Here is a 24,979-nt window from a genome sequence, read left to right on the forward strand (position 1 = left end):
AAATACATTTATTTTTCCTTCATATTAATTAGTAGTACTGAATTCTAGTTGGGAAAGCATTTTCCCTCAGAATTCTGAAGATGCTCAGTTACCTTCTAGCTGTCAGGGCTGCTGGTGAGGAGTTAGATGCCATTCTTATATTTGATCCTTTTTGTGAAACCTACTTCTTTCCATCTGGAAGCTTGTTTCTCATTTTTCCCAGTGTTTGATAGTGTTGTTGATGTGAGTGAAGTCTCATTCCTTGAGCTGGGCATTTGGAGGCCCTTTCAGTTGGAGAACCCTTACCTCTTGTGTCTGGGAAACTTTCTTGTTTCTTGAATAGTTTCTTCTCCCTTCTCCTGATTTCTCTGTCCCCTCCTCCACCCTTTAAAATGCCCCATTATTTGAATGTTGGATGTCCTGAACAGAATCTCTAATCTTTTTTTCCTCCATATTCCCTCTCTTTATTGTTTTATTCTGCTTTCTGGGATATTTTCTTTACTTTATCTTCCTACCTTTTATTGTGTTTATTTGTCATATCATATATTAATTGCCCAAAACTGTTTTGTTCTCTGAATTTTTTTTTAAAGATTTCATTTATTTATTTAACACAGAGAGAGAGATCACAAGTAGGCAGAGAGAGGGGGATGCAGGCTCCCCACTGAGCAGAGAGACCGATACGGGACTCGATCCCAGGGCCCTGAGATCATGACCTGAGCCAAAGGCAGAGGCTTAACCCACTGAGCCACCCGGGTGTCGCTCTCGACCCGCAAGAACGACCCGCAGACGAGGTTGAGTGGCAAACTTCTTTATTGTCAGTCTTCTACATATCTTGATCCGGGAACCCCGCTCCTCAAATTAAGCCCCTTATTATAGTATCAGTAGTTACAAATGCCCAATCACCATATCACGCGATTCACCTAAACACCAATCAGAAGGACTACTAGTCACCTTATCCATGAGCATGTGAGATGCTCGTGAGCACCTACGTGACTCCATAGGTTTCTATTGTTCTACAGATCTTGTGCCCTTCCCCAAAACTGCAGGTTAATCATATACCCTCCTTGTGACTCCAGGCATTGAACGTGCGTCGTCCACGAGCGCACCCATTTTCCTTGGGTTAAACATTCACAGTCCCATTATCCTGGGCCTAGTCACCTACGTGACTGCCATCCACAAGTGCATGGCTCCCCACATCTCCCCCTTTTCTTTTATATATGGCAGGGATCGTGCCTGTCTTAGGTTGCCAATCCTCAACACACATGCTTACCCGTCATCGGGTACTCCCCCTGGCCGAGGAGCCCCTGTCTTAGGTTGCTATGGTGAGGGATCAGTCTTACCCGTCTTTGGCTACCGATCCAGCATACTAAGCCATATTTGGGGAGAGGTACCAGCTCCAGAGCCCACATACATACGTGAGTTAAAATTGTCACGCGTGTGGTAGACATATAGCCTGAGGAGGGAACAGGAGTCAGAGGGCAATAGAGCAATATTAATATACTAATGATCAAAGAAGGTAAGGCACAGATCGCAGCATGGTTATTCCAATACTTCTAATAATTTTTACCTCATGCTGCACCTTTTATATTATTTTTCTTCTTATGCTTTGATTGTATCATATGTAACTGAGCACATGTTTTCTTTTTGAAGTTGGACCAGACCTTTAGAAATCCTCCTCCTATAAGCAATAGACATAAGATGATTCCCAAAATTCCTACTAGAATCCAGAAGGTATAATGTAAAATATTTCCTGGGTTAAATCCCTGTAAAGCATCTTTTAAAGTAGTCAAAATACGACCAGCCATTTTTGCTGGATTAGATATATCTAATCGCGCATGCCCAATGGTAGTGATTTCTCGTTGTAACTGTAAAAGATCTAGACTAACATTAGTATCATGCCAAATTCCCCGCAAATGGTTGTGTACTTTTTCCCAAGAAATATTATTGGCTGACAAGGGCGTCACACAAATATGTTGATAGGCACCATGGCACATGAAAGACATTTGCGCTTTTAGAGCAGAAAGTTGTGTGCCTAGATATTCTACAGCCTCTTCTATTCCAGTTATTAGCATTCCAATAAATCGCCTTTTTCTAGACAGCGCATTTTCTAGTTCTAAGGCAAATTGATAACCATAATTAGCATACCACGGTCCCTCCACCTCAACAGGTAACAAGTAAAAAGGTGGTTGCATAACTAAAAACACATGAATAGGTACATTGGGATTATACGTATCAACGGGTACACAATTAGAAAGCTTACAATTAATACAACTTATGTGATAGAGACTATAATCCTTAATCACTTGCCCCCTCCCTATTACAAGCAAAAATGGTTTAGGTACACAAGTACGAAAAGTAAGACTTCCCGATTCCGGTATAGCTCTAGAATTATTAATAGGTCCCATAGCGGCGGCTCTTTGATCCTTGAAGATTCATCTCTTGTTCCGGCCTCAGTGGAATTGGCTCCATCTTCCGGAGGACAGGCAGCAGAACAGTCATCATCATTCTCACCATCAGCAGCAGCATCTTCCACAGGTTCTACCGCGACCAGCCTGGTGAGGCGTTCCGGTACCCAGATTGGAGCAGGCGCGTCCTGCGGAAAAACACAAAGAGAACCTCGGTGCCATCTAAGCACCGGGTCGGGTTTGGATAATTGGCCTTGCAAGTCTCCTGCCCCTTTCAGTGTCTTCCAAGCCCTGAGGGCCGCTGTGGCTATTTGTTGATACATCGCAGGGGGGTATGTACTCTGCACTTGGGCCCCGAGGTATGGCCCCGTGCCTGTCAGCATTTCCAAATTCCATTGCGGGTTACCCGCGGCTTCATTTCTCCGTGCTGTGTCCAGACAATTGTCCTGATTTTGGATTTTCCATTCTAGATATTGTCCTCCACTTAATATCGCCCTGGCCAAGTTGGCCCAATCCTCGGGAGCGAAGTAGAGTGCTCCCAGCGACTCCACAAGGGAGACCGTAAAGGCTGCCTGGGGCCCATAGCTGCTAACTGCCTCCTTCAGCTGCTTCACCAACTTAAAATCTAGTGGCTGGTGGTACCTCTGCTGATTCTGATCTTCTAACACTGGAAAAAAACCTTTCCCCGGGCCAAGGACCTCTCTCCAATTTTCCGCGGCGCAGCCCGAACAATAGCACGTCTTGGTGCAGCTGGGCTTATAAGGCGGGGGCCACTCATGGGGTGGCGCTGTGGAGCTAGAATGCGGAAGCGGCATAACTTTCGTTTTTAATTTTGATTGTGCCATAACTGCGGCTTCCGCCCCTGCTCTCAGCTGCGCCATTACTTCTCCCTGCACTCTTAACTCTCCTAATAGTTTTTGCAATTCCGCCTCTTTATCCTCAAGTTGTTGCCTCATGGCTCCCAAGTCTGTCTGGAGACCGGGAGATTCCTCCTTCTTGTTGTTTGCCTCTATCTTTTCTAGCTCCTGCAACTCGCTTTCTGACATCCCTTCTGAGCTTTCGCTTTCAGGGTCAGAGTCTCGGGAGGAGCCCTTACGGGATTCTTCTTTCACTTGCAAAAAAACTTCCCCTCCCTGTAGTACTGCTCGCTGCAGGGGCTCTCGGGGGGAATGCAAACATACTTTCACCAGGGACCACACGGCGAGAGTCCCCGGGGATGTAGAGAGGCAGAGTTTTAAATCCTCGCTCAGGTGTTTCCATTGTGGCACATTTAGGAGCCCTTCTTCTATAAACCAGGGGGCAATCTCTGCTACTTCTTTTAAAAAGGCTCGGGCTGTTTTTGCCTTTAAGGGGGTACCGTTCATCTTGAGAACGTCTTTTAGGGGATCTTCCATTCTACGTCTACTAAGCTCGTTCCCCATCCCGAGGAAACTTTCACTTGTATCGTCCCTGCCCAGGGAACTTTCACTTGTATCGTCCCTGCCGAGGGAACTTTCACTTGTATCGTCCCTGCCGAGGGAACTTTCACTTGTACCGGCAATTTCACCGGCCTCTTTTAAGAAGGCGCGAGCAGTTTTAGTCTTTAATGGAGTGCCATGAGCTTTCAAAAGGTCTCTCAATGGACCTTCCATTTTATAGCGGGCAAGTTCGTTTCCCATCTTTGGAAACCCTTACACCTCTGAGGAACCTTAAAAAATTGCCCACTAACAATAGTCCCCAGAGACTTCACCCCCGTCTAAAAACAGGAAATAGGCGCGCACTTTAGCTCGTCACCCTAGGGCCCTTTAGGGTGAACTTTCTCGTTGCTCTTACCCCAATCCTCGGTCCACGTCCAGAGTCGGGTTCCCGGGCTTCGGCACCAGATGTCGCTCTCGACCCGCAAGAACGACCCGCAGACGAGGTTGAGTGGCAAACTTCTTTATTGTCAGTCTTCTACATATCTTGATCCGGGAACCCCGCTCCTCAAATTATGCCCCTTATTATAGTATCAGTAGTTACAAATGCCCAATCACCATATCACGCGATTCACCTAAACACCAATCAGAAGGACTACTAGTCACCTTATCCATGAGCATGTGAGATGCTCGTGAGCACCTACGTGACTCCATAGGTTTCTATTGTTCTACAGATCTTGTGCCCTTCCCCAAAACTGCAGGTTAATCATATACCCTCCTTGTGACTCCAGGCATTGAACGTGCGTCGTCCACGAGCGCACCCATTTTCCTTGGGTTAAACATTCACAGTCCCATTATCCTGGGCCTAGTCACCTACGTGACTGCCATCCACAAGTGCATGGCTCCCCACACCCGGGCACCCTGTTCTCTGAATCTTTAACAGTCTCTTATCCTCATTTTACACACAATAGTAACAATCATCTAACTGCAGACCTGTAACCCATCAATGAACTATGAAAATAATAGGCCTGACTAGTCCTAAAGCAGCAATATTTTATTCTGGAAATAATCTTGCCTCTGTCAATTAATTCTTTCAATGGATGGCAATTCTCTGAATAATTTCCACCTCTGTTAATCTGGACTAAGGCAGCTTACAGAGTTCAATGAGAGAGGGAAATGTTTTGAACAAAAATAAAGAACAGTAGAGAGAGAAATATTTGTACTTGAACAATAATTTGGTTTGCATTTAGTTACTGCTTTCAGTATCGGTAAGAAGTGACTTAAGTCATAAAGCAGAACGCCAACCCGAAAGTTACTGTGGCAAGGTATTATTTTCTTGTAGTGGCAGTTTCGTGGGAAGTAGAAGCTGAACTAACAAGTTATGCTCAGCTTTTTAAAAACCATTCACTTTTAGTGATTTCTTTGTGAAAGCTCTGTGACCGCTCATTTCCCCTATGCTCAAGAACAGGCAGTGCCAACACAACTACAGATCTGGTCCTCTAGGTTACAAAATAATTTTTAACCCTGTAGAAGTACCAGTTCTATAGTCATGCAATACTAATGAGTTTTTTTTAAAAATAGGGATCGGCCCTTAACTAAATTACAGATAAAGGTTTGCAAGCTAGAAACGGTATTTGTTTTTAAACGCTTCCACATCTTAAAATAAAAATTAAAAAAAAAAATGTAAACAGACTTCTAATAGCTTACTAGAGAACTAAACAGAATTGTATTATATACACCAAATTGGTGACTAAACAATCAGTACTGCAAAGCAGGGGTGCCTGGGTGGCTCAGTGGGTTAAGCCTCAGCCTTCTGCCTCTCCCAGGGTGCTGGGATCGAGCCCCGTTTAGGGCTCTCCACTCAGCGGGGAGCCTGCTTCCCCCCAACCCACCTCTCTGCCTGCTGCTCTGCCTACTTGTGATCTCTGTCTGTCAAATAAATAATTAAGTAAAATCTTAAAAAAAAAAAGTCACCCAAAAAAGGGAAGAAATGCTACAGCAATAAAGGAGAGGGACAATGACGAAACAAGATTCCTCTCTTCAAGAAATGTTTGAACAAATTCAAAGTGAAATTTCTGTAAGCTATATTTTGATCTCTTTCCACCAGTCTTGGTGGAATGGATACTAATGACATTAATAATAGAATTTGGGGGTATTTAAAAAAATTGTCTGATCATTTAAGGGAGGGACACGCAAAAAAATTGCCTGGAAGCTCTGTGCCTGGGATTGGGAGCTTCACCAAATGGTTTTCTGGGCTGGTTTAGTGGCTTAAAATGTCATAGTCTGAGATATAAATAATATGAACACAATTGTCCAACCAGCTTAGCATTCTGAAAGTCAGATTTTAGGGGCATGTGGGTGGCTCAGTCGGTTGGGCATCTGACTTCTGCTCAGGGCATGATCTCAAGGTCGTGGGGTCGAGCTGGAATCAGGTTCCCTGCTTAGTGATGAGTTTCCTTCTCCCTCTCCCTCTGTTGCTTCCCCAGCGTGTGTGCTCTCTCTCTGTGTCAAATAAGTAACAGAACCTTTAAAAAAAAAGAAAGAGAAAGAAAGAGAAACGAAAAGAAGGAAGGAAGGAAGAAAGATTTAAAAAACTAAAATAACTTTTGGGGCTTTTTTACCCTGTATTAAACAAATGGTATATGCTCATTTTAGACTACCTGTCAACTGATTCATAAATCAGAAACTAGAAAAAAAATGTTTAAGTTATTTTTAATTTTGTAATCTAGGGATAACCAATGTTACCACTTTGGTACATATCTTTCTGGACTTTTTTCATACTCAAATGTATATACCTATTCTGTCTGAAGGAAAGTTGAAGTTCATTCTGTGTTTTATAGCCTGCAGTTTTTACATAACATATTATAAACATGTCTACATTGTCCTTAAATTTAAGTTCAATTGTTTTCCTTTCACAGTTTTGTTTACATTGTGCATAATGTATTAGTCAGCCTCACTTGAACAGCTTGGAAAAATTTAGGGAAAACCCATCAAGAATGAACTTGAAAACATTTCTAGGGAAACTAAAAAATTGATTTTGAAACAAAGAACCCTTATTAGACAAAAACCGGTCTTTCACAACTTTACTTGCTGAGAAATGTCAGCATTGGAGCTCTACAGAGAACTTGGGTTTCTACCAAAAATGATGATCCATAAATTTGACTACTTGAATTTGAAGGAATGGAGAATACGATTTTGACAAAATTTTGAGCTGTGTTCTGAAAGGCATCTATCAGTATACGTGACAAAAGTTGAATCAACATGGCAAGTCTCATGAATTTGATGTAGGGAAACTGGACACAGTCAACCCAAAGGAAAACACAATGTCCAGGGGTCCCTGGGTGGTACAGTTGGTTAAGCATTTGACTCTTGGCTTTGGCTGAGGTCCTGATCTCAGGATGGTGAGATTAAGCCCGGAGTCAGGTTCTGCACTCAGTATTGAGTCTGCTTGAGACTCTCTCTCCCTCTGCCCCAAATTTTAAAAACAAACAAACAGGGCACCTGGGTGGTGCAGTGGGTTAAAGCCTCTGCCTTCCGCTCAGGTCATGATCCCAGGGTCCTGGGATCCAGCCCCGCATTGGGCTCTCCGCTCAGCGGGGAGCCTGCTTCCCCCTCTCTGCCTACTCGTGATCTCTGTCTGTCAAATAAATTAAAAACAAACAAACAAACAAAAAAACGAATGAACAAAAAAACTGTCGTATTTTGGAGCCCATACTGAACCACTGGACCTCAACCCAGATGTAGCCCAGGTTATTCTGTGTGTGACTACTGCTCCTGGAGGAAAATACTCAAGAAGTCAGAATTTTAAACCTATTGTTTGTTTGTTTTTAAATATTTTAAAATTTATTTTCCAATGAGAGAAAGCACAAGCAGGCAGAGTGGCAGGCAGAAGGAGGGGGAGAAGCAGGCTCTTGTTGTTGTTGTTTTTTTACTTTATTTTTTAAAATTTATTTTTAGCTTGTGTTGGTTTAGTTTGGTTCGTTTTTATAAAGTGATCATTTCAGTATCTCACAGGAGCTAAAGAAGACAGAAGAGAATTTAGGATATATCAAGGGTTTATGGAGCCTGCTAGACATGTTATGCACTTCATCCCAAGATAACCTTTTTGTGGGTAAGAAAAGAGGATCAGAGAAGTGAACCAACTTGCCCAAAGTCACAAGATGTAAGTAACAAAGCCAGGAATTCAAACCCAGGTCCAAGTCTTTTTTCTCTCTGTGAGACCACGCAGCCTTCTTGTGGAATTATATGGAAGAAAAAGGCCAGGGGCAGGGGGTGTACTGTGTATCTACTGACGATCGTGGTATGCTCTTTGGAGAGTAGAGCACATGCTTGACATTCAGGAGAATTCTATTTGGGGAGGGGAGTGCTAGACCCAGTGATCCTATGTCCCAATTATTTGTGACAGTCCTAATTTCTGCCTCAACCTATGATTATTTCCCTCTTCAACTGAACATGAACTCTGATTTCTGGTTTTCAAAACCTTGTCAGCATCAGTAGAGGTTATCCTGAATAACAGGCTTAATGATAATGACTCCTTTTTATAGCTCAGGACAGCAACTTGGGTTCAGAGGAGAGAAACCCTGTGTGAAAACACAAGGATTCCATCCTGTGGTACTCTGGATAAAGGACAGACATGTCCAGAAATGACTGAGCTACCATCAGCTCTTCCCACATATAAGAGCTCCCTATTTGGAATCTTAAAATGGAAGCAGAGACCATGCTGACATTTAAGAGAATGAAAATAACTATTCCTTAAAGTAGAAAGGTTTCCTCTGAGTCTCTCTCCTGTGGTGACTCATCAAGTCTACGAACCTTGGTATCCAGATTGCGTGGGGAGAGATATCATCTGAAGACAGAGGTGACCCCAATACCAGGAAGTCGATTGCTTTGGCAACAGCAGACCACAAAGTCTTCAGGGGAGTTCATTTCTGGGGTGGGGTGTGTGTGTGGTTATTGTGCACCAGCTACGTGCCAGGAACCCTGCCAGGCATTAGGATACAGTAATTCTAAAATGCAGTCCCTCCTTTTGAGGATTAACTATCTGGAAAAGGAGACAGAAAGGCCAGCAGTGAAGTACAAAGTGGTCTGGGGGATGAGTCATACGACTTCAGTATCAGGGCAAGTCAAGGAAGGTTTCCTAAATACAATGCCAGGCACTATCCTAAGGATTTTACCTAAATTTCAAAGGATGAATAGGAGTTTCCCAGGGAGGTACATTCTTTTTTAAAGATTTATTTATTTATTTTAGGAGAGATATAGCATGAGCAGAGATAGGGGCAGAGGGAGAGGGAGAGAGAGAAAATTTCACGCAGACTCCCACTGAGTGCAGAGCCGTATGTGAGGCTCGATCTAATGACCCCGAGATCATGACCCAAGCCCAGATCAGGAGTCAGATGCGCAACGAATTGAGCCACCCAGGCATGTGCGCACACGTGCGCGCGCGCACGTGCGCGCGCGCACACACACACACACACACACACACACACCACAAGCTATATTCTTAACAAAACCCCACGTGTTTAAGATTCGCCTTTGGGAAGAGAATTCACTAGTAGAAATCACTGCTGGTCCATTGCACTCCCCCAGAATTTGACTTTTTTATTCTAGGAGCATCAAGGATGGAGATCCCATCCAGTTTGGAGCACGGGCATCTTGAAGGTAGGTCTGTATCTTGTTCCTTCTTGTGTTCTTGCTGCTGACTGCAGTGTTCAGTAAATCTTTGACATATCAGTGAATGAATGAACGAATCAACAAAGTAATAAATGGTTCAGTTAAGATCATCAGATGGAAATAAAGCCTCTAAACTAAATACTAACTCACTCTAACTAAAGACTAAATAAAGGCGTTCATGTTATAGAGTATAATTGGAAATACGTGGATTCGTAGCAATAAATAATCTTGCTTAAAAATTCATCTTCTGCTCAGAAATTTGGAGATTTTACCCCACTCTAGCTGATGGCCTGCTTCCCTGTGGTGGGCTCTATCTTAGCACCCCCCCCCAACTCCCTCTTTCATTAGACATCCTGTCTTCCAGATGTTTGCCTCTAAGAAAGCAGTTTCAGAGAGAAATGAGAAATTATTTCTCCCACCTACCTACCTTAGGCCTCCTCAGTTCAGTTTCCCAAGGAACCACACTCTTTCCCTAGACGGGGGAGGGTGAGGATAAGCTCAGGCTCTGTCATGGAGTAGGGATAAAGGGATAAAGGAACTGGGTTGTGTGATGGGACAAGATTCAGGGATGGGACAGAAAATTGGGTAGAACTGGAAGTAGGTTCAAGGATGGCATTAAGTGTTTAGGATGTCTCTTGCACAGGATACTTTGTCAAAATGATCATCCTTAAGTACCTATGTTAAAATAACTTCTTAATAACTTATTAACTGTTGGTAAACTTATTGTAACTGTTGCCGACATCAGTAGTTCCTGTAAAAGTATCCTTGCCAAGAGAAGGTGGTACACTCCATAGGAGACCTGCTCTGTGTGATCTGATGGGCCATCAAGGGAAGGAAACTGAATTATCATCACCTATTTAGGGTAGCCCTGCATATCTTTTATTAACAAAACTTTCCTTTATTGAGACAAATCCTATAAGCAAAAAGACACAAGGTTAATACATTTCCCAGTTTCTTTTGGCATGAACTTATACCAAGAAATATCTTCTTAATAATCATCAATGGGTCATGGGCTTTCCCAGCTAAGGATTATGAGATTGATTTTTTTTTTTTTAAGATTTTATTTATTCATTTGAGGGGCACCTGGGTGGCTCGGTTAAGCGACTGCCTTCATCTCAGGTCATGATCCCGGAGCCCCGGATAGAGTCCCACATTGGGCTCCCAGCACCTTGGGGAGTCTGCTTCTTCCTCTGGCTTTCTCCCCTCTCATGCTCTCTCTTTCTCTCTCTCAAATAAACAAAAATAAATAAAATCTTTTTTTAAAAAAGATTCTATTTGTTCATCCGAGAGGAAGAGAGAGAGCACATGAGCAAAGGGGGAGAGACAGAGGGAGAGGGAGAAGCAGGCTCCCCGCTGAGCACGAAGCCTGATATGGGGCTCGATCCCAGGCCCCTGAGATCACAATGGAGCAGAAAATAGACACTCAACCATCTGAGACACCCAGGTGCCCAAGATTGTAATTTTTAAAAACGTTTTAAAAAGATTTTATTTGAGACACAGAGAGAGAATGAGCAGGAGCAGAGGGAGAAGCAGACTTCCCACGGAATGGGGAGCCAAACATGGGCCTCGATCCCATGACCTCAGAATTATGACCTGAGCCAAAGGCAGGCACTTAACCAACTGAACCACCCTACTGCCCCTACAGCTTTTTTTTTTTTTTTTTTTTACGATTTTATTTTTAAGCAATCTGCACACAACATGGGTGCTCAAACCTACAACCCTGAGATCAAGAGCTACATGCTCAGGGCACCTAGGTGGCTCAGTGGGTTAAGCCTCTGCCATCAGCTCAGGTCATGATCTCAGGGTCCTGGGATTGAGCCCCGCATCAGGCTCTCTGCTCAGCGGGGAGCCTGCTTCCTCCTCTCTCTCTGCCTGCCTCTCTGCCTGCTTGTGATCTCTGTCTGTCAAATAAATAAATTAAATTAAATTAAAAAAAAAAAAAAGAGTTACATGCTCTACCAACTGAGCCAGCCAGGCGCCCCTATGAAACTGTAATTTAAAATGACGGATCAAATGAAGATGTTGTCAGAAATGAACAAAATATGGGGCCGATGAGGATTCCTATTTATGGAGGAAAAAAAATAAACCATCAAATCTTAAAAACAGAAGGGACCTTCATCCGTATGTCATTTGAAACCATTTCCCAGCACTACCACCTCCTTGTGGAATGATCACTTCCCTGCTTTGAACACTTCCTGCTTTGTGGGCCGCGGGGTCTGTTTGCAGCAGCTCTGATTCATACTGTGATACTGGGCTGAACCCTGCCTCTCTATAAATCCTATTCCTGTGCCCCAGTTTTGCTCTTTGGGGCAACACAGAACTCTATGCTGTTCCCCATCTTCAGAATATTTGAAAATACCAGACATGTGCCCTCTTGCATCTTCTCTGTCCCAGGCTAATTGCTGTGAGTTTTCTCAGCATTGATCTATGACCGTTTCTGATCTCTCTCTGCTGATGGAAGACACCCTAAATTATAATGTCTCTCACTATAGCGCAAAGCTGGAACTGAAGCCACACGTGGTTGGACAAGCTCACAATCCATTGGCTGGCATGTTATAATTCTGTTAATGTAGCCTAAAACTGCAATCAAATTTAGCAACTACCTCGTATCACAGGGCTATGCACAATACACATGTAATTAGATGAATAATTAAAATTCCAGTTCTTATTCATGTAAACTATCAAGTTGCCCCTCCCCCATTTTGTTTCCTTTATTTGGAAGATATGAAATACCCCTCTTTTATTTCACCTTGTTTATTTGGATATGGAGGTAGCTTTCTATGATTAAAAGAGTAGTTTGGTGCTTTAAGCAATTATTTTTTATTGTAAAAACTTCAAGAAGAAAGTAAAATCATCCCAAATTCTCCTACCTAGGAGTGATGACATTTTAAAAAAATCAACATACAAGTGTATGTTTATAATGGTATCAAAGAAAACATTTATAATCATAAGTTCACTTTGCATTGGTAATTTTGTCATTTTCAAGTATAGAAAGAAGCCTATTGCATAACACATATAAAATGCGAGTTGCCGAAGTATGATTCCACTTTTATTAATTAAAAAATAACTCCACGCATATTGATATGCATGCACAATATTTAGAATGGGATCACACTGTATTCTGTCGTAATATTGCTTTCTCTCAGCATATACATCTTTTCAGGTAATATAGAACTAAACATTATTTTTAATGATTGTGTCATATTCTGTTGCATTTGTGAAGCACACTTAAACAAATAATTTGGGGCACTTGGGTGGGTCGCTTAGTCAGTTATGTGTTTGCCTTTGTCTCAGGTCCTGATCCCGGGGTCCTGGGACTGAGCTCCGCATCAGGCTCCCTGCTCAGTGGGGAGTCTGCTGCTCGCTCTCTCTTTCTCTCTCTCTCTCACTCTCTGTCCAAATAAATAAATAAAATCTTTTAAAAAAAATAAATAATGTGTTTCCAAATTACACCCTTATAAGCAGAACTATGATAAACAGACTTTCCCTGTGATTATCTTCTTTGTATACACTCCTAGAAGTATTGCTATCACTTTTTTTTTTTTTTTAATTCCTGAGTTGGTCATCTGGTCTGTCTCTCCAAGTTTTGTATTATGTGTAAATGTGATAAGCACACCTTCTTTCCTAACCTGCGTACTTGATAAAAAGGTCAAACACAGACTCAGGTCAAGGGTTACCCCTTCTGTAAAGCCTTTCCCAGTGCCTCCTACCTCGCATCCACCGCTCTTCCCTTCGTGTTTCTAGTTAACTCCACTCAGACTGCTATAGTCAGTACGATAATACTCTATCACTCTGTTTTTATTTACTTGTGTGCTTTCCTGTAGAGTCTACTAGACAGCAAAGTCCAAGGCTTCTGAGTTTTACTCATCTGCTTCCACCCAAATAAGGACAGTTCCCGGCACATAGTGGGAGATTATGAATGACAGAAGGAGAAGGATTCAACACAGAATCAAGGAAAAATTCCCACAGCATGCTACTAAATCCTAACTTTTTTTTTTTTTTTTTAAAATGTAGGCTACATATCCAGCGTGGAGCCCAGTGCAGGGCTTGAACTCATGCCCCTGAGATCAAAACCTGCGCTGAGATTAAGAACTGGCCACCTAACCAACTAAGCCACTCAGGCACACCGCATCTTGGGTCTTTGAGGCAGAAATAGCTGATATGACAATGGGAAAGGAAACTGCATTTCCAAGTCTAAAAGTGAGGGAGGCTAAAGAAACAGAAGGGGGTTAAAAACAGGGGAGAAAAATAAAACCACTAGCCTTGCAACATGTATTCAGATCATTAAACAATATAGAAGAAAGGCCTCCATACACAATAGTAACAAATAAGACAAAGTCCTGAAGAATTTAACATAAAAAAAGATTTCAAGCACATGGAAAAATAGAAATCATGTAAAGCCACGTGTCTTGGACTTGGGCAAGAAGACTAAACATTGTAAAGATGTCAGTTCTTCCTAAGTCAATTCGAAATTTCAAAGTGCAATGCGATCCCATCACAATAACAATAGGAATCTGGAGAGGGGTAAGACTTCATAAAATCCTATTAAAATTCATCTAAAAAAGTAAACGTGATACAGCAATTCCCAAACTTTGCTGTGTTTTATAATCACATAAGGAGTTTCACTTTACTTTATTTTATTTTATTTTTTGTAGTTTCAAGTTTTTATTTAAATTCCAGTTAATATACCACCTAATATTAGTATCAGGAGTAGAATTTAGTGATTCATCACTTACATACAATCTCTAGTGTTTGTCCCAACAAAGTGCCTCCTTAATACCCATCCTCCATTCAACCCACCACCCTGCCCACCTCCCCTCAGCAACCCTCAGTGTGTTCTCTGTAGTTAAGCGTTTGTTTTATGGTTTCCCTCTCTCTTTTCTCCCACCTCTGTTCATCTGTTTTGTTTCTTAAATTCCATATATGAGTGAAATCATATGGTATTTGTCTTTCTCTGACTTATTTTTCTTAGCATAATCCACTAGCTCCATCCATGTCATTGCAAATGACAAGATTTCCTTCCTTTTTCTGGCTGAGTAATATTCCACTGTATATACATACTGTACCTTCTTTATCCATTCATCAGTAAATGGACGTTTAGGCTCTTTCCATAATTTAGCTATTGTTGATAACGTTGCTATAAGCATTGGGGTGCATATATCTCTTCAAATCAGTATTTTTGTATCCTTTGGGTAAATATCTAGTAGTGCAATTGCTAGATCCTAGGGCATTTCTATTTTTAACTTTTTGAGGGACCTTCATACTGTTCTCCAGAGTGGCTGCACCAGTTTGCATTCCCACCAACAGTGTGAGAAGGTTCCTCTTTCTCAACATCCTTGCCAGTATCTGTCGTTTCCTATGTTGTTGAATTTAGCCATTCTGATAGGTGTTAGGTGATATCTCCTAGTAGTTTTGATTTGTGTTTCCCTGACGATGAGTGATGTTGAGCATCTTTTCATGTGTCTGTTAGCCATCTGGATGTCTTCTTTGGGAAAATGTCTATTTGTCTTCTGCCCATTTTTTAACTGGATTATTTGTTTTGGGGTGTTGAGTTTTATAAGCACTTTATTTGTTTTGGATAATAAACCTTTATCAGAGACATCATTTGCAAATATCTACTCCCATTCCAAAAGTTGCCGTTTAGTTTTGTTGTTTTCTTCCTTAGGCAGAAACCTTTTTTTTTTTTTTTTGAAGATTTTATTTATTTATTTGACAGACAAGAGATCACAAGTAGACAAAGAGGCAGGCAGAGAGAGAGGGGGGAAGCAGGCTCCCCACCGAGCAGAGAGCCTGATGGGGGCCTCAATCCCAGGACCCTGAGACCCTGACCCAAGCTGAAGGCAGAGGCTTTAATGCACTGAGCCACCCAGGAGCCCCAGGCAGAAATTTATCTTGAAGTCCCAATAGTTTATTTTTGCCTTTGTTTTCCTTGCCCCAGGAGACATCTCTAATAAGAAGTGGCTATGGTCGACGTCAAAGAGCTTATTGCCTATGTTCTCCTCTAGGACTTTGATGGTTTCCTGTCTCATATTTAGCTCTTTATCCATTTTTTTTAATTTAAATTTTTATTATCTTTGAAGATTTTATTTATTTATTTGAGAGAGAGAAATTGGGAGATAGAGCAGGAGTGGGGGGGACAAAGAGAGAGAGAAGCAGGCTTCCTGCTGCTTTCATCCATTTTGAATTTTGGGGGTGTATGGTGTAAGAAAGTGGTCCAGTTTCATTTTTTGCATGTTTTGAAGGGACTGTCTTTTTCCAGCTGGATATTCTTCCTGCTTTGTCAAAGATTAGTTGACCATATTATTGTGGGTCCATTTCTGGATTTTGTATCAGTCCCACCAACCCATGTGTCTGTTTTTTGTACCAGTACCATACTGCCTTGATCACTGCAGCTTTGTAATCTAACTTGAAGTCCAGAATTGTGATGCCTCCAGCTTTACTTTGCGTTTTCAAGATTGCTTTGACTATTCAGGTCTTTTGTGGTTCCATACAAATTTTAGGATTGTTTGTTCTAGCTCTGTGGAAAAAACGTGCATATTTATACACCAATAATAAAGCAGCAGAAACAGGAATCAGGGAATTGAACCCATTTACAACTGCACCAGAAAAGATAAGATGCCTAGGAATAAACCTAGCCAAAGAGGTAAAAGATCTGTACTCTGAAAACTATAAAACACTTAAGAAATTGAAGATGTCTCAAAGAAATGGAAAAATATCCCATACTCATGGATTGAAAGAATATTATTAAAATGTCTATACTACCCAGAAAATTTCTACACATTTAATGAGTTATACGTTTATTTATCAAAATACCTAGGGAGCTTTTGGGGCACCTGGGTGGCTCAGTCAATTGAATAGCTACCTTCAGCTCAGGTCATCATCTTGGGGTCCTGGGATCAAGCCCCATATTGGGCTCCCTGCTCAGCGAGGAGCCTGCTCCCTCTCCCTCTGCTGGTCCGGCTGAATACTCATCTTTAAAAATATATATATTTTTTAAGTTATTGTGGTTCTTAACTTAAGAACTTTAAGAAAACCACAATAGATACCACTATTTTTTTGTTTTAGTTCATTGTGGTACTTGGGACCACTGCTAGTTTAATCATTAAAAGTCCACTCTGCATTGAGAACAGCTATTCTATTGACTGAAATCACCATGCTCTATCTTCAATACTGAGCAGCGCTCAAATCAGAAGACCTCAAAGCACATTCAACAGAATGTATCTAAACTTTCACGCCCGGTGAAAGAATTCTGTTTTTAAAATTTTTATTTTAAGTCCAGTATAGTTAACATATAGTGTTATATTAGTTTCAGGTGTAGAAAAAATTCTCTTTTGGATTCCCAAAGTAAGTTAATTCATCCTTAGTCATCAAAAAATAACTGCATTTAAGGATCCTGCCAGAAAATGTAACTTGAGTTCTCTGCTACCTCTTTCTTATCAGAGCCCACTTATAAGAAATGATATTAATGGACAATTTCCAGAAAGATATACAGCCTATCTATTCCTAGATACTCTCAATTTTGTCTGGGGCCAAGGGAAACCATCAGGCAGCCATATACTTGATTGCAGCATTTTTTAAAATAACATCTTTATTGAGATATAATAAAGTGTACAATTCAGGGGATCCTGGGTAGCTCAGTCAGTTGGGCACCCAACTCTTGGTTTTGGCTCAGGGTCATGAGATCGAGCCTCATGCTGGACTGCACCCTGGGCACAGAACCTGCTTAAAATTCTCTCTCTCCCTCTCCCTCTGCCCTTCCCCACCTCTCTAAGACAAATAAATAAATACATATATGAATACGTAAATAAGTTTTTAAGAAGTGTCCATTCAATGATTTTTAGAATACTCACAGAGTTGTATAACCATCAACACAATCAATTTTTAGAACATTTCCATCATCTAATGACAACAATAAGTCTATCTCCACCTGTCTTATGCAACACTAAACTGCTTTCCATCTCTATAGATTTGTCTATTCTGGACATTTCATATAAAAGAATTATATGTATTTTCTGTACCTGGCTTCCTTCATGACTTAACATAATATTTTCAAAGTTGAGCATGTTATACTATTCATCTCTTTTTTCTTAAGATTTTATTTATTTGAGAGAGAGAGTGTGAGTGAGCTGGAGAGGGAGGAAGGGCAGAGGGAGAGGAAGAAGCATGCTCCCCACTGAACAGGGAGCTCGAACCCAGGACCTCAAGATCATGACCTAAGCTTAAGGCAGACACTTAACTGCTTGAGCCACACAGGCGCCCCATCTTTTTTTTTAATGGCTGAATAATATTCCACTGTGGATTTGCCACACTGAAGAACAACAAAAAAATCAGTGTTGATGTAGTCTCATGTACTTGTTTGTGCTTTTGGTGTCATATCAAAGAACCCATTGTCAAATCCAAGATCACAAAGATCCACTTTTACATTTTCTTCTAAGAGTTTTTCACTGTTAGATTTTGCTTTTAGATCTTTGATTCATTTTGAGTTATTTTTTGTATATGGTGTGAGGTAAGGAACTAACTCATTATTTTGCATGTGGCTGTCCTAGGATTGTTTTTACAAAGAAGCATTTGAGCATTATAATAAACTGCTCTGTGAAACACAACTTTGTATCTTTTGAAGGAATGTGGTTGGTAACAATGTCCACTACAACACAAAGTATCCCTGATGAAGACCTACAAAGGAGATTTTTCTCAGGACTTGGTCCCAGAAGTCATTGTATCTATATATATAGTTATATATATATATATATTTTTCATTGTATCTATGTATATAGTGAATTTGCCACAATATAAGACACTTTTTTCTTTGGCAGCTGTGAAAGCTCAGACCCAAATATGCTTCCCATCTCTCCTATGTATTACTATACATATGCTTAAGATGGACATTTTGTGTATGGTATTGGCTCTGATTTCATCATTTTTTTCCTACCTTTATATATTTCTGATTTCCTCCTGTTTTATTTTCATTCTGTTGCATTACATGTATCCTTGGAGCCACCCCACATCATTTTTTGAAACCAGATGAGGTAGAAATAAGCAAAAAAAAACTTCCAAAAACTTAATACTATGATTCCTTGTTAAGATACCCAAATTCTATAGTAGAATTCATGGACAAATATGAAGCCTTTTCCACCTTCTTCTTTTTTGCACTCCCCATCTCCAACTATTCTCTAAAAGATAGTGTATTTAAAATGTATCAAATGAATGAATGAGTGAGAGAGTGAGTGAGTGAATGAATGGTTAAACAGTTAGTGAATAGATTTCACCTAGCTGAAGATAAAGAGACTCCTCCTTTCTCAGCAAAGTGGGTAGAGATGGAATATACTTCAAAATAAAGGTCATATATGACAAACTCACAGATAATATCATACTCAACAGGGAAAAGCTGATAGCTTTTCTTTTAAGATCACGAATAAGACAAGGATGCCCACTCTCACCCCTTATATTCAACATAATATTGGAAGTCCTAGCCACAGCAATTAGCCAGGGAAAATATGTAAATAAAAGGCATCCAGAGTGGAGAGGAGGAAGTAAAACTGTTACTATTTGTGTACAACATGATTTTATACATAAAGGAACCCTTTTTTTAAAAAGATTTTATTTATTTATTTATTTGACAGAACTCATAAGTAGGCGGAGAGGCAGACGGGGGCCGGGGGAAGCAGGCTCCCCGCTGAGCAGAGAGAGAGCCCGATGCGGGGCTCGATCCCAGGACCCTGGAATCATGACCCAAGCGGAAGGCAGAAACTTTAACCCACTGAGCCACCCAGGTGCCCCCCAAAACCCTTTTTTAATATATGGAAGACTGTACCCCAAAACTGTTAGAACTAATAAACAAATTCAGAACAGTTGCAGGGTACCAAATTAATATAGAGGAATCAGTTCTGTTTTTTTTCACTAACAATGAACATCAGAGAGAAATTAAGTAAACAATTCCACTTACAACTGCATCACAAAGAGTAAAATACCTAGGACAAAATTTAACCAAGAAAGTAAAAAACATGTACACTGAAAACTCTAAGACACTGATTAAAGAAATTGAAGAAGATACACATAAATGGAAAGATATTTTGTCTTCATGGATTGGAATAATTAATATTATTAAAATGTGCATATTATCCCAAACAATCTATAGATTTAATGACATCTGTATCAAAATTCCAGTGGCATTTTTCACAGAATTGGAACAAACAAACCTAAAATTTGTATGGAACCTTCAAAAAGTCCTGAATGGCCAAAGCAATCTTGAGAAAAAAGAACAAAGCTGGAGGCATCATGCTTCCTGATTTCAAGCTGTATTACAAAGTGTTAAGCATCAAAACAGTATGGCATTGGTATAAAAAACAGACACACAAATCAGTGGAACAGAATAAAGAGCCCAGAAATAAACCTATGTTATATGGTCAATTAATTTATGACAAAGGAGGCAAGAATCTGCAGTGAGAAAAGGTCTGTCTCTTCCATAAGTGAGGTTGGGAAAACTGGTCAGCCACAAGCAAAAGAATGAAACCGGACCATCTTACACTATACACGAAAATAAACTCATATTAAAGACTCGAATGTTAGATGAGAGCCATGAAAATCCTAGAAAAAAAAACAAAGGCAGTAAGTTTCTTGACCTTGGTCTTAGTTATGTTTTTTGGATCTTACTCCAAAGGCAATGGCAACCAAAGCAAAAATAAACAGATGGGGCCACATCAAACTAAGAGCAAAGGAATGGTTTCACTATGAAAAGGCAACCTACTGAACGGTAGGTAGGTAGGTTTGCAAATCCTGTATCTGATAAAGGGCTAACATGCGAAATATATAAAGAACTACTACCGCTCAATAACAACAACCAAAAAGACAATCCAGTTTTACAGATGAGCAGATGCTCTGAATAGACATTTTTTCAAAGAAGGCACATAGGCGGGCAACAGGCACATGAAAAGGTGCTCAACATCACTAAGTATCAGGGAAATGCCAATCAAAAGGACAATGAGGTATGACCTCATACCTGTCAGAATGGCTTTTATCAAAAGGACAAGAAAGTAACAACATCAATGAGGGTGTAGAGAAAAGGGACCCCTCATACACTGTTGGTGGGAATGTAAATTGGTACATCCACTGTGAAACACAGATGAGTTTCCCCAGAAAGTTAAAAATAGAACTACCCTACTCTCCAGCAATTGCACTACTGAGTATTTACCCAAAGAAAATGGAAACACTAATCTGAAAAGATATTTGCACCCCTATTTTTATTACAGCATTATTGACAATGGCCAAGATATGGAAACAACCTAATTGTTCATCATGTGGTGTATACACATGGGCATGCGCACACACACACACAACACACACACACACACACACTAATTCAGCCATTAAAAAAATAAAATATTACCTGTTTTCAGCAACATGGATGGACCTTGAGGGTGTTATGCTGAGATGTAATGTTAGACAAGTGTCATTTGATTTCACTTACATGCGGAATCTAAAAAACAAAGCAAACAAAACACAATTCATAACACAGAGAACAATACTGGCTGTTGCCAGAGGGGTGGGAGGGTTGAGGGTGGATAAAATGGGTGAAGGGGATCAAAGGGTATAAACTTCCAGTCATAAAATAAGTCATGGGGAAGTACTGACTATAATCAACAATGTATCGCAAATTGGAAAGGTGCTCAGAAAGTAAATCTTAAAAGTTCCCATCAGGAGAAAAACAAATTTTATAACTTTATATGGTGACAGATAGTAACTTATGTGGCAATCATTTCACAATGTATACAAATGTCCAATCATCTTTATGTTATACACCTGAAGCTAATATGTCAGTTATAATTCAATTTTAAAAAAGAATTTCCCTGCATCCATTTTAGGAACCACAGAAAAAAGTCCAATATTCAATATGATAATTCAGCTACCCACTGGATAGTATTATAATCCCATCCATCTGAGCTTCCCCCCCGCACGTGTGGTTTTCTGTCACCTGCAACAGAATTTACCTGAGGTGTTATTAATAATGTAGATTCCTGGACCTCACCCAGGAAGGGAGAACAGGAACTGCATTTTAACAAGGCCTTTTTGCACTCCAAACTTTGAGAAATATTGTGTAGAGGTAATATCTGGGAGGGGTAACATTTTAAGTGGTATCGGTGCTTTGTAACTGGGTGTGAATGATTTGCATGTAGAGAAAAAAGAAAAAAATATATAAGGACCCCAAAAACATCAGTGCAAGAATATGCAATGACATACTTTGTCTTTTTCAAAATTTTGCTGAGGGTTAGTTTTGTGGGGAAATGAGCACAATCTAGTTAAAATTTTATAAGCTTGAAGATTCAGGTAAGATAGCTTATATTTATTATAAATTCCATGAATTTTGTTGGCTTATAATCAGGGATAGCCATACTATAAGAAATATGACACAAAAACAATAATTTCCATAAGCAAAGGTTAATTTTAGCAATCCCTCCTCTATAGATTTAATATGGCTGGTTTGTTTTGAAAAATGGGTGGAAAGGTTACTTTGGCAGCTTTGTTCTTCGGTACTGATCCTGAACGCTGTCTGCCCGGAGGCCACTGCAAAGTGTGAAATTGAAGAGAAATACCAGGCAGGTGGCCAAAGTTTTAGAGATTGGACAGAAAGTCATTCTTTTTCTTTTGACTTGGGACAGTGCAACCCAATTATCTCTTCTGCATTTGAAGACATATTTTTGGCAAACTCTTAGAGTACTAGTAAATAACACTTTTTAACTGGAAAATTCCAAGACAATCATATAGAAATCAAACCTTGTAATCTCTCTTCTTTCCTTATGTCAGCATAGGTCATTCATGTTTTGAAAGCAGCTTCAGTGAAATCCCCTGGTTTTGATTTTATTAAGATAACTGTTTCATCCATTCATTCTTTCTGGTAATATGCTTTTAAGCCAAACTCATTACCCAATCCCTATTGTGTGCCCAGAGATATCCTTTCCCTTGGGCCCCAATAGATGGACACGCATTTCAGGATGCAAAAATACTAAAAATACTAAAAAAAAAATACCTGAAACACATATCTTTCAGAACCTTCCTTGAACTTTCTGAGAGACAAAAGAAAGAGATTAGTTAACTTAGTAGTGTTGAATTTTAAATAATAAAAACTATATTGGGTGTACTGAATAGAAGAGGGGGGAAATGAAAGCATTCCAGTGATGAAAAAAATCATTGAATTGTTTCATTTAAATGATAAAATATTATGCAGCCAATTTTTCGAAGAATCTTGAGCAACTTGAAAATTGCTCCTGACAGATACAATATTGAGAGAAAAGAGTACAAAATGTGTGACCCCAATTATATAAATATATGGAGATTTGGATACTGAAAAATATTGACAGGAATGGCCAGAATAATAATGGGGATTTTTCTCTAGCTGTGGAATTTTCTGTTATTTTTATTGTCTTCTATTTTCCTTAATTCCCTAATTTTTTTTTCTAAAAATAATCCCACTAAATTATAAGTAATTTTATTACTTTGGGGTTTTGTTTTGTTTTGTTTTTTTTGTTTCGGGGTTTTTTGTTTGTTTGTTTTGGGGGGTTTTTTTGCTTGTTTATTATTTTTAGTATCTGTGCTGGCAAAGCAGGCACTGCAAGTCAATTTCGAAGACTAAGATGGAAATGTTAAATTATAGTATCTTTCCTTTATGATTTCCTGTCCTGGCACCTATCTCCCAGCCCCGCCTGCCAAATCTCTTGGCTCTTCCCCTAAAGTAGGAGTTTCCCCATCTTAGTGAGCACAAGTGTCACTTGGCAAGAACTCCATCAAGGCCAGTAATTCTTCTTCTTCACCGGATACAGTTTGTTGAGATGTAAAACAGACTCAAACCATAGCTTAACATTACTTCCTTGAGCCCCCTCTCCCACTAAAAAAATAGTGTCTGAATGTGCAAACAAGAATGATCATGAGTAGGGACACCTGGGTGGCTCATTCGGTTGAGCGGCTGTCTTCAACTTGGGTCATGATCCCGGGATCCTGGGATCGAATCCTGCATTGGGCACCTTGCTCAGCAGGGAGCCTGCTTCTCCCTCTGCCTCTGCCTGCCACTCGGCCTGCTTGTGCTCTTTCTGACAAATAAATAAATTTAAAAAAAAAAAAAAGAATGATCATGAGTATTAGACTCGTCCTATCAAAAAACTTATAATTGCCACTTTATTTTTCGAAAATAAATGAATCCCACTGAGCTAAATCAAAGTATATCTAAGAAATCATGTTCATGGCAGTGGAGTATAAAACATAATGAGCTGCTTTTGTGGGTGATTCAACAGCCCAGTGAAGCTGAGGTAGCCACAAAGGTAATGATCAGGGATACCTACCAATGCCAAAAGCATTATTATTAATATATGACAAGGAAGAGTCAATAAACCACAAAAAGAGAAGGGGGAAATAGTGGTTTTTATCTCTGTTACATACTTTAGGGATGGGGTGATGAATGGAACATACATACATATTTATACACATTGTCACACACACTTGTATGCATGGGGCTTGCATGCACCCCTCCCTACCTCCCCACATACACACTCTGAAGTCATCTCAGCTGACAAATTTTGAAGGACATCCAAGAGTTTCCCTGTCATGTTGAGCTGTCATTGTGCTCACTAGACTAATAAGATCCTTGATAATGTGGGGTCTTTACAACCAAGTAATACCAAAATATACTTGAAAAGGCAAAGAAAGAGAAATTCACCCATTATAAGGGGAGAAAAAGAGCAGGGGGATAAACAAACCTCTATGCATTTTTTAAAAAATTTTATTTTTTTTTTCAGTGTTCCAAAATTCATTGTTTATACACCACACCAGGGCTCCATGGAATATGTGCCCTCCATAATACCCACCACCACGCATACCCCCCACCCCCTCCCAACCCTCAGTTTGTTTCTCAGAGTCCACAGTCTCTCATGGTTTGTTTCCTCCTCCAGTTTCCCCCAACTGACTTCTCTCCATCTCCCAATGTCCTCCGTGTTGTTCCTTATGCTCCACAAGTAAGTGAAGCCATAAGATAATTGACTTTCTCTGCTTGACTTATTTCATTCAGCATAATCTCCTCCAGTCCCATCTATGTTGATAAAAAAGTTGGGTATGGTCGGTATGGACTATATCTTCTTTATCCATTCACCTGTTGAAGGGCATCTTTTAAAAAAAAAAAAGATTTTATTTATTAATTTGACACACAGAGAGATTACAAGTAGACAGAGAGGGAAGCAGGAGGGAAGCAGGCTCCCCACTGAACAGAGAGCCGGATGCGGGGCTCTATCCCAGGACCCTGAGATCATGACCTGACCTGAGCTGAAGGCAGAGACTTAACCCACTGAGCCACCCAGGTGCCCCTGTTGAAGGGCATCTTGGTTCTTTCCACAGTCTGGCGACCACGGCCATTGCTGCTATGAACATTGGGGTACACGTGGCCCTTCTTTTCACTATATCTATATCTTTGAGGTAAATACCCAGTAGTGCAATTGCAGGGTCTTAGAGTAGCTCTCTTCTTAATTTCTTAAGGAATCTCCACACTGTTTTCCA

The sequence above is a fragment of the Mustela erminea genome, chromosome 17 (genome assembly GCF_009829155.1).
Source record: "Mustela erminea isolate mMusErm1 chromosome 17, mMusErm1.Pri, whole genome shotgun sequence".
NCBI classification, from domain to species: Eukaryota; Metazoa; Chordata; class Mammalia; order Carnivora; family Mustelidae; genus Mustela; species Mustela erminea.